The sequence below is a fragment of the Haliotis asinina genome, chromosome 9 (genome assembly GCF_037392515.1).
Source record: "Haliotis asinina isolate JCU_RB_2024 chromosome 9, JCU_Hal_asi_v2, whole genome shotgun sequence".
In the NCBI taxonomy this organism is placed as follows: Eukaryota; Metazoa; Mollusca; class Gastropoda; order Lepetellida; family Haliotidae; genus Haliotis; species Haliotis asinina.
The window spans coordinates 18,704,259-18,719,743 of NC_090288.1; the positions used below are offsets into that span (position 1 = coordinate 18,704,259).

Here is a 15,485-nt window from a genome sequence, read left to right on the forward strand (position 1 = left end):
AGCGTTTTTTAACTAATTGGAGACCAATCTCACTACTAAATGTTTCATATAAATTGGCTTCAGCATGTATTGCTAACAGAATTAAAGCAAAGCTCTCTTTTATTATCAGTGAAGATGAAACTGGTTTCATGTCTGGAAAATACGTTGGTGACAATATACGCTTAATTTATGATGTTATGTTCTGTTGTGATATGTATGATGTACCAGGTATGCTTTTACTCATTGATTTTGAGAAAGCCTTTGACTCAATCTCTTGGTCCTTTATTGACACATGCTTGACATTTTGGGGCTTGAAAGAAAAGTTAAGAAAGTACATTTTTGCTTTTATAAAATATTAAGAGTTGCATGACTATAAATGGTCGGTTGTCTTCTTGGATCAATATCCAACGTGGTTGTCGTCAAGGGGATCCTTTGTCTCCATACATCTTCATCCTCTGTGCTGAAATATTGGCTAATGTGATCCATTCAGATAAAAATATGAAGGGAATCCAGATAAAGGGTAAGAAATATCTGTTGAGTAAGTATGCGGATGATATTGAGTTGTTGCTTGTTGGCAATCAATCTTCTTTTGAGTCATGTTTGTTTATTCTTGATTATTTTGCCAAAATCTCTGGTCTAAAGATCAATTATAACAAAAAGTTGTCTGGTCGAGTTCTCAAAAGGGTAGTTCAGGAAGATTTATGTCTGATCGGCCTATTTGTTGGAGTTCCGTAGAGTTCCGAATTCTTGGCATTATATTTAGCACAAGCCTAAATGATATGGTAGAATTATACTACAAGAGTAAACTTTATGAGTTGCAACAAATAATGAATAGGTGGATGAAACAAACCGTCACTCCAGTTGCTGATTTCCAACTCTGAACTATTTGCTGCTTTCTCTTCCTGATCCATCTCAAGAGTTCCTACTCACTTTGAATGACATGCTCTTTAAGAAAGGTTAAGAAAGGTGGTTTAGGTATGGTCAACGTATTCTTCTATGTGAAATCTGTGAAAACCACTTGGATCAGGAAATAAGCATCTGCAAATTGTACTAAATGGTATCTACTCTTTGAAACCATCCATCCTTCTCTGACTAAGCTGGGTGAATTTGGGGCATCCTATTTTGAAATTAAGTCAGCACATATCAATAATATGTTCTGGAGATGTTGCTTTCAATCTTTTGTAGATTTAGATAAGAAACTCAAACCAGAAACTTTTAGTAGTTTCCTGACTGAACCCTTGTTTCAGAACCCACAGTTCAGAATCAACAAAAAGACTATTTTTTTAAAACAGTGGCATGATAGGGGAATCTCCCAAGTGTTTGACATTGTTGATGGCAATAAGGAGCTCTTGTCTTAGGATGACTTCATTGAAATGTATGATGTTTCTTCTTCATTCTTAGAGTATTATGGTGTTGGAAATAGTGTTAAACAGTATCTGAAAACTCTTCAGCTAGTTATAGACCCTAATGATTCTGTTGAAGACGACCGTTGTATTGTAAAGAAAATATGCAGTGTACAGTCAGGACCAAAGCATGTTTATTATTCATTCGTATCAACTGATGTCAAACCTAAGGGTCAGGAGAAGTGGAATTTTCAGTTTACAAATCTGGAATGGAACAAAATTTACTCTAAGATCTATAGCATAACACAGGAGGTTAAACTCTGTTGGTTCCAATACAGAATTGTCAACAGAATATTATCAACAAATACTTTTCTTTTTAAACTCAAATATTCACTGAGTGATCACTGTGAGTTCTGCAATAAACAGAGAGAAACTATCATGCACTTGTTATGGGAATGTAACGTAGTTAAGAATTTTTGGAATGTACTCATGTTTCTAATTTGAATCTGTTGCATTGGTCTTGTTTGGTGTCAAAAAGAATGTTATTACAGATAAGATATTTGATTTCATTTTGTTGCTTGCCAAGTATTTTGTTTACAAATGCAAGTTTCTTAAATTTAAACCTCTTTTTCATGTCTTCAAAAAAGAGGCTTTTGCCAGATATAAAATTGAAAAGACCATAGCACTTAGCAATTGCTCTTCAGCAAACTTTTACAAAAACTGGATGCTTTACCACGCTCTGTTTTCTAAACTGGAAACAACTGAGCACTAATTTTTGCCAAATTTCAATCTGACTCAAACTGGTTTTTTTTTGTGTGTAACTGTCTTGATCACATATCAAACTAAATCCTTTTTGTATCTGCTGGGTCTTATAATAGTCATTATACTACGAATGTGTGAATGCTGATGGCTTTGACTTTCCTTTCAGACATCTTGTTAAATTGAGCCATTTTAAGATAAAGCATTCCTTCTCAGTTATGCTTGGAATGAAGACACATGGTTTTCAGGGGGGGCCACATAAGTCTTGCATTTCCGCCTGTTCTTATATTACATTGTCCATCTTTAGCTCAAGATGAATATAATATAGCATAATAGACCCATCCAGTGATGGTATTCAGCATTACTTCAACCTGCATGACTTCTAAATTCTTTTACATTCCAGGAGAGGCTTCTCCTTGTTAGCTGATACAAATCTTTACAAGTTACTTTTGGGATAATGCTGTCTTTTAGTGCTTATTATATTCACATACACCATGCTGTCATACATGTCATATCTTGGGCATGAATATGACATTGCATTTGTACACTCATTAAAACTGCTAAGTAGTTTCATAGAAACAATTTAATTAGTGTTGTATGGTTATCATGGGGCCAGGATCACAATTGTTTTGAGGAATTGCATCAATGTTAGAATCCAATCCAAGCACATTGAAACATCATTTCCCTTGCTGCATTGTAATGCCGTGCAGAATATGTTATTTATGGAAAGTTTCTATTAATATTTCTAGTATTATGTGAAGATTTTCTCATCTATCTTTTCAGAGAACACAACCACCCATGAGAAGAGCTGGAGAGAAGCGAAGACTTTGTGATACCAAAATGAATGATAATGTTATACAGGGTATCTAAAATCAATGTCGATAAGAATGTTTAGCTTGAGATAAAAGACTGAAGATAGATATAAAGAAAAAAGAAAAAAAGTTTTTGTCACAGACTTTATATGAAGAACAAAATGTCTGGATGCATTTGAAGTGCTTCAGAATAAAACTTTGTACAGTTTTGAGGATGAAACCAGTTGATACTGATACATGTAATTTTTGTAAAATTACCACAGAAGATGTGTTGCATATATATATTTTTTACTGTGATTTAGTTAGAAACCTTTGGCAAAATTTATAACAATTTCTAAATACCCACCTCCAGTGTGATGTCTCTTTTACAAATGTCATTATCATGTTTGGAGTGTGCTAAGGCAATAAAATACTAAATCATATTATACCTTAAGCCAAAAGATTCATTTATGTTTCAAGTATGAAACAACATGTGCTTTCTTTTGGGAGATTTCTTAGGTTATTAAAATACATTTGTGTACAACAGAAAAATATGTAGCTAGGAAAAAATCAATAGCTTAGATCCCTATATAAAGAAGTGGAAATGTTTATGTACCATATGCACTGAGTACTGAAGCGCTCTTAAAATATCAGTTGATATTTCCAGTCTCCTTCCACGTCATTCACACCCATCAGCCTTATTTCTTCAATCTTATATACCCTCCATAGAAACTGTGAAGATCTTTAAAGTATCTATATAACTTTTATAACCTTACAAAACTCCATTGATGTGATACATGTTGTCTTTTATGCCATATGTAATTTATCTAAGAATTGAAACGGAATAAGAAAAAAAATCAATCAATCAATAAAAACAAAAACTTTCTCAGTTGAGGTAATGAAAACTTTACGCATATGACTTGAGAAACTAAAGGCATATTGTTGTTCAATACTGAGCATTTACATAGACCTATGAGTGTTTGGGATTATATGAAAATAATACCAGAGCATATTCTAATTCACATCGACATCCTTGATTATCAAAACGATGTTATTCATTTAGATAATACAGCAGAAGCCCTCTAAACCGGCATTTATAGGGACTGTCAATAAATGTCTGTACACAGGGTATGCCAGTTTAGATGAATTTTCCCTTTTGAACCTTAGAATGGATCTCCCATGTGCCCTAAAATACAACTGAATAATGTGTTGATAGTCATCATGTTCTTAATGCATGTATATCAATCTAGTCCACTTGCCTGGTGTAGCCATTGGTAATGCCTGATTAGATTTTCAAAAAAAAGTTTTGATGTTAAAAAGTTATAATGTTGTTGCAATGTACTGGAAAATGTAACTGGACTTTGGGAATGAGATCCTTTTTGTATAAATATGGTTTGGGATATATTTGGGAGACAAAAAGTAGATTGTGCTGAAGCTTTACTTTCAGCGTTTGCTTTCCATTTGAAATGTTCATATGAACAAGAATGGCGTGCATGTCTGGTTAATAATCCTAAATCTACCTTGTATGTGTTGTATAAACAGCTTTTTGAAGCAGAATTCTATCTTTCAGCAATTACAGTCCATAGGTTTCGACTGGCATTTGCTAAATTTCCCTGTAGCTCACATTCTCTAGCCTTTGAGGAAAGTAGATATCTTAATGTGCCAAGTAATGAACAATTTTGTAAAATTTGCAACTGTGGCTGTATTGAGACAGAATATCATTTTCAATTGATCTGTACAGTTTTTGACAAGCTACATCAACGACATATCAACAAGAATATTATGAATATCCTACTGTCTCAAAATTTAATATACTCATGTCTTCTAACCAAACATCTGTTGCTAGAAATTTAGCCTGTTTTATTTACTGTGACTTGCAGCTTAGACATACTATGGTAAAGTGAACTAACTACTTCATACCTCATGCACATCCCTGGAATACATGTATGCATGAATTTAATGAAGAAGGCAGATATCTCGATGGACAGAGGAAATAACTTTTTAATTAATTAAGTTTACAGCCAAGAAACACCACACATATTCTTATGTGATAGAATTTATTAAGCTCATGTCATCTAACCAAACATCTATTGGTAAAAACATACTGGTAGCCTTTTGTACTTTTGTACGTACCATGCCTATCAACTGTGACATGCTATAGTAAAGTTCACTCACTACCTCATAAATCATGTACATTTTCTGGAACACATACACCAGTATGTACATACCTATATGTAATGTACCAATCAATGTTGCACCGGGGACAGTAGGCCCACATCTATACTGAAATAGAAAAAATCAATATTGATACAGTGAGTGACAAATTGTGATGTGACAATTTATTTATTATGCAATACACTCACTAATTTACCTCACTTACTTAGGCCTAATCCTTATCCATACTCCTTTTATTAGGCAACATCAATGAGTTTAATACATATGGTAGTCCACTGAGTTGTTAATACACATTCATCCAATCAGACAATCAACAGGAAAGCATGCCAGTTTAAGGAGCATTGGGCAGTCTTTGTTGTGCCGAGATAGGGAATAGCCTGATGCTGGATTACAGGGCATGTAAATAATCATTAACTACCTTCTGCCGAGACCAAAGTGCCGATATTAAAAGCATGCTGGATTGAAGGGCTGCTGGGTTAGAGAGCTTCCACTGTATTCAGAGGTAAGTATACAATGCTCCCATTAGCTACAACTGGTTTTCAATGGGAAGTCATTTCAGCATGAACGAAATTTGAACCACACAAGAAATATCATACGTTGTAAGCAACAAACTGTCAAGTAAATAAAATTTGTTTATTTCGGGAGTACATGATAATACCATTCCTAATTTTGTATAAATCGATGGAAAATAACCAGTCTTTGTTGATTTATCATTGTCGTCAGCTCTTGGTTTTGATGCATTTTTAAAGGTCATTCAGAGAAGATGTAACTGCTTCTGGTAATCCAGAAATGTAGAGCTTATCTGGCTGTCACTACTTAACAAGAGTCTTAAAAGAACCTTTCCAAATGTTGCTAAGGAGACAAGAAATGTGACCATCTGATTGCGGGTTTTTTTCAACCTCGAGAAGGTTTATGTGGGGTATTTTTACATCAGTTACATGGTGTATGTCTGCATCAAACTCATTGTAGGTTTCTCCTAAAAATTGTAAAAAAGATGTGAAAAACAGAAACTATATGTTTTTTATTGGTTAATGTTGACTTCTTGTTAGTTATTTCAGAGCAGCTTTAGAATACAGCACAACTTCTCATGAAGATGATCTCTGAACCAGGTCACATTTAACATAACCTGATTTTCTTAGAATCCATTGATCAAACTAAGAGCAAATTTATCTTGTAATGCCCACAGTATTACAGAAGTGGTAGGTGATCACAATACACTTTGGTATCCGTTCCATTCTGTTTTTGCAAGATACTAAGTGGTGAGGAATGAGCAAATGCGTCACATTTCAGAGGTTGAATTCATGGCATGCATGAATGACAAAGTATTTAATTATTCATCCGTGTATTTATGTTTACAGCAAAATGCGGGAACTTTGAAAGGGTAATATGCATCATTGTCAGGAACATAAAATGCATAAGAATGACACTACCAATGTTTTTAGTCATTTCTGGACAAAGGTAGCACTGAAAGTAGCTTGGGTACAAAAGTGTTGTATGAGGAACACTTCAACTGTTGTCCTTTAAAGTACATGGAAAGGGTGTACAATCCTGTTAGATCACAGCACATCTTTTACCTGTCATTTTCATCTCAAAACATGTGATGAATTTGTATGATTTACCAAATAATAATATGCATAATAATGAATTTCTGTATTACTGAATGAAAATAAAATATTGCTTTCATTTAAAATCCCCTTTTCCCCATGAATGAAGCAGAAACCGAAGTTCAAAATAGACTGAAAATAAAAGTGCTTCCATTAAATAGCACTTGAAATGAAATACGCCTCTCAATGAAAACTCTCTATAACATTCAATGATATTGTGTGGGGAAGTGCTCACCTCATGATTAATAGTTTTGCAACAAAATTTAAATAAATATATATATCATAGGGTATTGTGAAAAAGTAAATCTATCGTTAGAACTGTAACCACTTCTGTGGTAATGAATTCAAAGGTAAGCGACAAAAGGTTGTTTAGATATGACCTGTAAAGGGATGTCCAGGGGAAGTGAGCATCAAGATCTGACTTCTATGTGATTGTATAGTGCAAACATTTTTCTAATTGTGGTTTTATCTGTTGTTGTTGATTTGTTATCTTTGTTTGACTTTTTAGTCTACAATAACTTGTACATCACACCGTTGTTTTATTTGTTTGTAAATAAAGCCATAGCTAGGTTGATGTTATAGAGATTTTGCCTTATAAATTTTCACAGAGGTATGTATTTTGGTATTTTTTTGTCTGAAGTGTGGCAGGATGGAATCACTCCCCTTAAATGTTGCTCAAGTAATCCTAACCTAGGACAGAATACTCTTGAGTTACCAGATTCAAAATGAGTGAGTGAGTGAGCGAGTGTGGTTTTAAGCTTCTTTTGGCAATATTCCAGAAATATCATGGCAGGAGACACCATAAATGATCTTCAAACATTGTACATGTGTGGGGAACCAAACCCAAGCGAACAAACACTTTAACCGCTCAGCTACCTCAATGTCCATGTTTGAAAGTGAGCTCACTCTTGTGTGAAATTAATCCAAATCAACCAAGGATTAATTGTACGAAAAGTCACTGTGTTCTGTAATCTGACTGGTTGAAAAACATGATCAAATGGTATTTGTGATTCCCAGGAACTGCTGACAGCATAATTTCCTCGCTTCAGTTCAACAAATATTTTTCATGTCAAAATAAAATCTCGCCACCAGCAAAAGTATACCCCCATTACTTCACTTGGTTGTGTTTCACATTTCCAACCCCATATTGAACAATTACTCACATGAAATATTTTTTATTCAGCGCAACTCGTGGTAGATCAGACCGTTCTTCACCTCCATTCCCCCTTCCAGCTTCCGGGTCAACGGAGTGAAGGAACAGGCAGGTATTATTCTGTATGGTATACTTAGAGTTACCTCCCCTGCATCATTTACCCATTACGCTGGAAGTGTTTTATGTAGAATAAATGTTGCGAAAATTCTAACAATAGCGATGACAGATAAGACAAATAAATTCCAACAGGTTCACGTTAAAATTAGGCAATATGGTATTTCTTTTTAATTTCTGCTTATTCATCTTCCATCACTCTGTTCAGCTGGAAGCTGGCAGGGGTAACGGAGGCAAAGAATGATCTGAATACCATGAGTGGCACTTAAAATGTTGAATAAAACATATTTCAAGTGAGCATTTACTAAACATGGGATAAGAAATGTTAGAGCATAGCCAAGTGAGAAAATGGGAGTGTACCTTTGATGGTGGCGATATTTTATTTTGACATGAAAAATATTTTTCAAACCGAAGCGAGGAAAGTACGTTGCCAACCTTTTCTTGCTTCGCCCGCATATAAACTGAAGTACAAAAGAAAGTACACACCCCTAAAATGTCATATTTTTTCAAAATGGTTCCCCAAAGTGTTTCAGTCTTGAAGTTATAGTATTGTAATGAACGCAAGCAATGATAACATGGCACCAAAACATAACTTTAGCATTCTGGTTTCCAAAAAGGATAATTTTTTAAAAAGGATGATTTTTTCCATTTGCACATGCAGTTTGTGCAGAAAGGGTATTGAAAGCGAGGTATTCTACCGTTCATTACACTTGTGAGGAAAAGCACACAAGAGAAATGCCACATCTTACAGAAACGGAGCAAGAGAGAGTCGTCTTGATGTCACAAGTGGGGGTTTCAAACAGTGACATTGCAAGAACTCTTGGCTGCACCAGGCAAACCATTGTCGTTTCAACCATACTGGCCAGACATCCGACCGTCCAAGAAGTGAAAGACCGAGAGTAACAACACCTGCGGAAGACCAACACCTACGGAAGACCAACACCTGCACACTCTACATCTGTGCAACAGATACCTCACCATGACATCATCAGTAGCAACAGCGCTAGGTCACTTCATCAGCAGGAATACGGTCAGGAGACGACTTCGGGCTAATGATATCGGGGCATATCGTCCATTCCGTGGGATGACCTTGACCGCTCAACACTGCATGAACCGTCTTTGCTTGGCAAGAATGGTGAGACACTGGGAACTGGTCACGAGTCATCTTTAGCAATGAAAGTCGGTTCAACCTCTTCCAGGCTGATGGTAGAGTGCGAGTCTACCGACGGAGAGGCGAGCAGCTGGCTCCAGCGTGTGTCCAAGAAGTCGTTCCCTTTGGCAGCTGACTTTCTCCATGAGAAGACGTGTGCTGGCCTGTATTAACGCAAACGGGGGTCATATGAGGTACTAAGAACACTCACATTGCCTTCACACCTGGGACTGTCATCATTTCTAGACATGTGAAATTTGCTTTTATACCCCTATGGACACAAATGTAAACAAAAGTGCTTCAAATTGGAACAAATCTCTAAATCATTTCCAAACACGTTTGAAAATGACCCAGAAATAAAATTAAACAGTTGAATCTTATGTATGTTTGTTCTGATTTCAGTTATGGACAAATTAGTAGGGTGTGTAATTTCTTTTGTACTTCAGTTTTAAGAAGACTTGCCATATTATTTATGCTGCGCAAACCCATTTACAGGACCAAATCACCCCACTAGAAAAAAAAATGCACAGAAAATTTTTTGTTTGTAAATCTACTCAAACAGGTATAAAATGCCACAAGAAATATGCACAGGAGTGTTACAACTTATTATTACCCTTAAGATAATTTTGTCGAATTCTGATTGGTTAATGTAGTCTGAGGCCAATGAAGATTTGTAGAACCGCATGTGTGGCAGAGGTCAAACTGAAACATATTTACAGCCAATCCTAATTTTCTGAAATGAGACACTATAAACAACTATGGATACATGAAATTGCAATTCCTTTTTTCATGAGAGAATGATATTTACAAATGAATTTTAATTTTATACATTTGAAAAATAGTATCTCAATATTTTTTAGGTTTAAGTGACATTAACTGAGACATCACAGACTGCCCGTTTGATGAGGTCTTAAAATTATTCACAATTTCATCTGGCTCACTAGTTACACTTGTCATGTGTTCTTTGCGCTTATTCAGTGTATTTTTTGCAACATAGAATGTGACTGATGTAATATCAAGGCCGTACAAGACCGCCAAACTTTCCTTGTCTGGTCTTGTTTTGAGATTTCTGCGATATCCAGTTTTCCATTTATCAGGGCATGCTGTACGATAGAGCATGTGCTGTATGAAAGAATATAAGGAGCGTAGTGTTGCAACATTCAAGTGATTAGAGGTATCAAATAATACTGATTAATATTTATATATCCAGTTGAATGACTTGATCTTGAGCAATAGGACGAAACCCAGTCTTTTTTTTTTGACCTCTGCCACACATGCGGTTCTACAAATGCTATGCATTTCATTAACTGTGATGGTATTGTGTGGCATTCATTTGCTCTGTTTCTCTTTCCCGGAATGCATGTGCAACAACATATTGCACATCTCAAGGACAAAACCACTGACGTCACAGAACATGACACATGCATGCATGTTGGATACATGTCACTAATCTCTGAGTTTAAATCCTTGTGTCTACACAGGTTTGATTTTAGATTTTAAATTGATTTTTTGTATGCATAGTTTCTTTATGTGCCTGGTGTATATGAAAAACAACTCATATATATATACAACATTTATAACCTTTCGAATTCCTGGTGAAGACCATAAATGTACTACCCCGTGGGTAAGTGAATACTCATTAGTCAAAGCAGAAGCCTTGTGTAACTGATCTATGTTCCCTTAACTAGGCAAGTGATCAAAATTTTCTTGTATTCAGTTTTCTGCTTACCTAAGTCTATCACATATAGACATGACCATTAATTAAGCACCACCAAAACTAATTGTTGGTTGTAACAAAAAGGGATCAAAACAGAGAAGTCAACTAGTTATATCAGAATACACATGCAATTGAAATGAAATTCACGTGCTGACTCAAATGCATGCTTTTCATGCTAAAGTTCTGTCATGCTACAAGCGACTGAGGGGTATAAAAAGACGAAATGCAGTATTCTGATTGCTTTCTTATCAATGCATCAATAAGTGAGGAGTGGTGAATTTTTTTAACATGCCAGATGGCAGATTATTGGTATGCATGAAGCTGATTTGTCCTGTCGCAGCACTGGGTCCAGATTGAATATCAGTCACACTGTCATTAGTCGCCTTGCAACGAAACATGCAGCCACTGGTTACATCCAAGATCGTACACGATCAGGAAGGCCGAGAAAGACCACTCCCTGTGATGACCGTGCCCTAATTGGCCTAGTGAGACACAGACGCATGACCAATGCCAAAGATCTCAGAGAACAATGGAGAGTGGGTGTTCATCTCTCAGCCAGCACCATCCAAAGGAGGCTCAGGTCCAGACGTCCCTTTCTCACTGATAGACAAAAGTGTTACGAGTGTGTATTTTCTGTATATTTTGTTATTAATTATTATTGCGGGATCAAAACAGAGAAGTCAACTAGTTATATCAGAATACACATGCAATTGAAATGAAATTCACGTGCTGACTCAAATGCATGCTTTTCATGCTAAAGTTCTGTCATGCTACAAGCGACTGAGGGGTATAAAAAGACGAAATGCAGTATTCTGATTGCTTTCTTATCAATGCATCAATAAGTGAGGAGTGGTGAATTTTTTTAACATGCCAGATGGCAGATTATTGGTATGCATGAAGCTGATTTGTCCTGTCGCAGCACTGGGTCCAGATTGAATATCAGTCACACTGTCATTAGTCGCCTTGCAACGAAACATGCAGCCACTGGTTACATCCAAGATCGTACACGATCAGGAAGGCCGAGAAAGACCACTCCCTGTGATGACCGTGCCCTAATTGGCCTAGTGAGACACAGACGCATGACCAATGCCAAAGATCTCAGAGAACAATGGAGAGTGGGTGTTCATCTCTCAGCCAGCACCATCCAAAGGAGGCTCAGGTCCAGACGTCCCTTTCTCACTGATAGACAAAAGTGTTACGAGTGTGTATTTTCTGTATATTTTGTTATTAATTATTATTGCGGTAGTTGTAATTGGGTCACAATATTTAAAGGTCACATGCAACCAAAAAATCAAACATAATTAAAACACATTTCTCACTTATTCATGACATATAATATACATTGCTGCTTTTAAAAAAACAAATAAACAAAATTATAAGCGTACAATCGCAATTCAAAAGTGCAATATATAGCGGGTGGATATGCACTCAAGCGTAACGACGGCTTCCGATTGGCTGTTCCATTTGCTGACATGCTGAGGGTTCATTGTGTGTACAGAAAGATGATCTGTTTGATGGGCATTTTAGAAGTATAGCCAGTCACAAGAAAGTAAGATTCTTTGTGGATAACAACTTCTTTTTGTGTACTTGATGCGTCGTTTCAGTATGGGTTCATATACTGTTGTCAAATAAAATCATATCCACGAAAAGAAGTCGTTATCCATGAAGGATGTATATAGAGATGTTGGGTTTAGAAAATACACATTCTCTGAATTTGCTCTCGATCCAGTAAAAAATCATGTCAGTAGAGATAGTAAACTACTGCGTGCCTGGAATCTGTCATTCGTCCAAGTACAAAACAGGACTTGAATCTGACAAGAGTTTGCACAAGTTTCCGTCAGATCCAGTCATCCGAAAAAAATGAATGTAGATTGTTTGCAACCCACAGACAAAAAACATGTCATGTGTATCACACGTGCCTAATTACATAATGTGGCAGACACGGGACTCGGGTGCACGAGTCATAAATCAACTTATTTTCTTTATGTCGTATAGTCTGATAGGTGTTAAGTTCAAATTGCACGTGGTCAATGACTGAAGCTGTGTATTGCATGTTGTCTTTAGCAGACAGGCATACAGACATATAGGTGTCAATAAACCAGACACTGAGCTTTCTCTGTGACAGAGACTGCTTACTACAATCAACAAGTTTTTTTTACGTAACAAGTAGATTATTTACTTGTTTGTGTACACAACCAAGACTAGACTACTGCTCACGACCTCAGACGCTGGGCATGCATACTGTTTCAAGCTCCGCGAACCTATTCACTGCGTATGCGTTATGGACGCAGCGCAGCACAGCTGTTGGAACCAGTTTTCCCCCCAGCGCTGGCGGGAATTTAGTGAAACGTTTGAACTCCGATTTCGCTGGCTTTTTTTTCATCACGTTTTTTTCAACTTTATAGGTTGAATTGGCATTTTTTATGATTTGTTTCGGTAAGTGCACACCGAAAGGTACCAGAATCTGCAAAGTTGTGTTTTACGTTGCATGTGACCTTTAAGGTTTTAGTGTTAGTTATTATTGGTCACATTTCCTACAGAGAATTATTTAAGCAGCATCATTAACCGCTGCTAGACAGCTCGCTGGTGAGTTTGCTATATTTTGTGACCCATTGCCTTAGATATTGTCTCATTTGTATTGCATTTGAAATCAGTATTGTGAAATTGACTTGTGACTTTGTATAACTTGCTCTGTTCACTAATAATAATATTTGAATGTTTTAGACTTGTCTTTGTTCTGTTTTGTTGGTTCACAGGGGATTTCTTACACCTTTTGTCACGGACAATTTCTTAACTGTAACACAGGGATCCACTAAGGGATCCATCTGTCCAAAATCTACAGGACTTAGCCCAGGCTCTTGATGACGAATGGCAGAGGATTCCAGTGATGCGCATAGGGCATTTGATTTCCAGCATGAGGAGGAGGGTGTCAGCAGTTATCCATGCTAGGGGAGGATACACCAAATACTGATGTTACCATCACTGTTGGCTTAGGATTGAACAGTGAACATTTTTTTTGAGAACTTTGTGTATGTTGGACCACAGACATTGTCTTTGTAACCAGTTTTGGACATGATTATTGATAATGTTTTTAGTGCCCCCATATGACCATCAATAAATTACAGCCAAAAGTAGCAGCAGTGTTAGTAGTTGATGGATTGACACTTTAGATGGTTCAGTTAACAAAGTTATAACCATGTGTTTGGTTTCCATATCATGAATGGCCAGTGTGTTGTGTTAAACAGTCTTATAACATGAAAATGGGTGGTGCTTAATTAATGCTGTGTATTTATTTAATTTTTAGGCAAAACAACCTGTTCAGTTCAGAAAAAGAAACACATTTCATATAAATTTGGCTATGAAACCCATGTACGTGAAATCATAGTGATTACTGGTTTCACACAATATCAAACATTGAAATGTGAATCTAATGAATTGGCAAAAATTTTGGGGATATTATATATTTCGCTCCAGTACAAGGCAACACTTTCTTGTACATGTCCCTGGGATCCTGCTTTATTTTTCAGATTACTTCCCATGATTTAACTCATCCTTGTTAACTGTTAGTTAGGATAACACATCAGTTACCATTAGTTCCAAACAAAAGTGAGTGAGGTAGGTTAGTTTTGTGCCTCTTTTAGCAATATTCCAGCAATACCATGGCAGGGGACACCAGACATGGGCTTCACACACTGTACCCATATGGGGACTGGAACTTTTGTCTTTGGCATGAGCAAACGCTTCAAATACTAGGCTGCCTTACTGCCCTAATTCTTAACGCGAGAATGTAAACCACACTAAGGTGACAGTGTACTGTTACTTTTCCTTCACCATGCTGGTCTAGCAGAAAGGCTATTTATTTGTCATATTCTAGGATTCTTAACTATATGGTCAGAGGCGCCAACAGAACTCATAAGGTGAAAAAGTAGTTTTTTAGCTGCACACTGTATTGACAAGTCTGCCCCCTCATTATCAAACACATCCTTGGTAACTTACATCATGTTTCATGTCAAGTGTCATTGCATTGTACAGTCTCCTACAACGCAGCAAGGTTAGCACCCATTGGGGGAAACATTTTTGATAGGAAAATATGCCTTAGTTTGACTCACAATAAAGCAGTGACAAGGTCATGATTGCTAACTAAGCCCTTGTCCTCTGCCCCACAATGCATCTGTAGAATGTGACGAGTCAGCTTCATCTGGATGTTCTGATCTAAAGTCATATTTGGAAGTAGAAATTTGACATTCATATTGCTCCCATGTGTTTTGTGATAAATGAGAACTGTTTATAAGTAGTGTTGTGCAACGTAATGTCTAGGTTGGAGTGGATGGATGGTCAGACACGTCAATAGAACAGGACATAAGCCATGAATTGTTAACAGAGGTCACCTAAATCATAATTTTTCTGTCTGTTTTCACAGGTATGTATTTGTGGCTTCTAAGAAAAGAGATACAGTTTGCTCTACCCTCGTGTATAGAGTACTGAAGTTTTACCTTGAACTTTTTAACTGAATAAAATTGAAATATAAACTAATTCTACACACTGGGGAGGAGCAAAGATTGTATATTATTTTTTCTGTAATCCAAACAATTCTGACAAATTGAAAAGGAAATGAAAATGGTTCCCTCTCTCAGGCAGAGTACCAGTCTGTTGTTAAAGTTCAACTGCAATCTGATGAAACAAAAAAAATGAACAAATTG

The 15,485-nt window shown here is 36.6% G+C and overlaps 1 pseudogene; it reads left to right on the top strand.

The window, feature by feature from the left end:
- The window catches only part of LOC137297156 (synaptonemal complex protein 1-like), a 36,418-nt pseudogene extending 33,452 nt beyond the window's left edge, over positions 1–2,966 (top strand).
- The last annotated feature ends 12,519 nt before the right edge of the window (positions 2,967–15,485 follow it).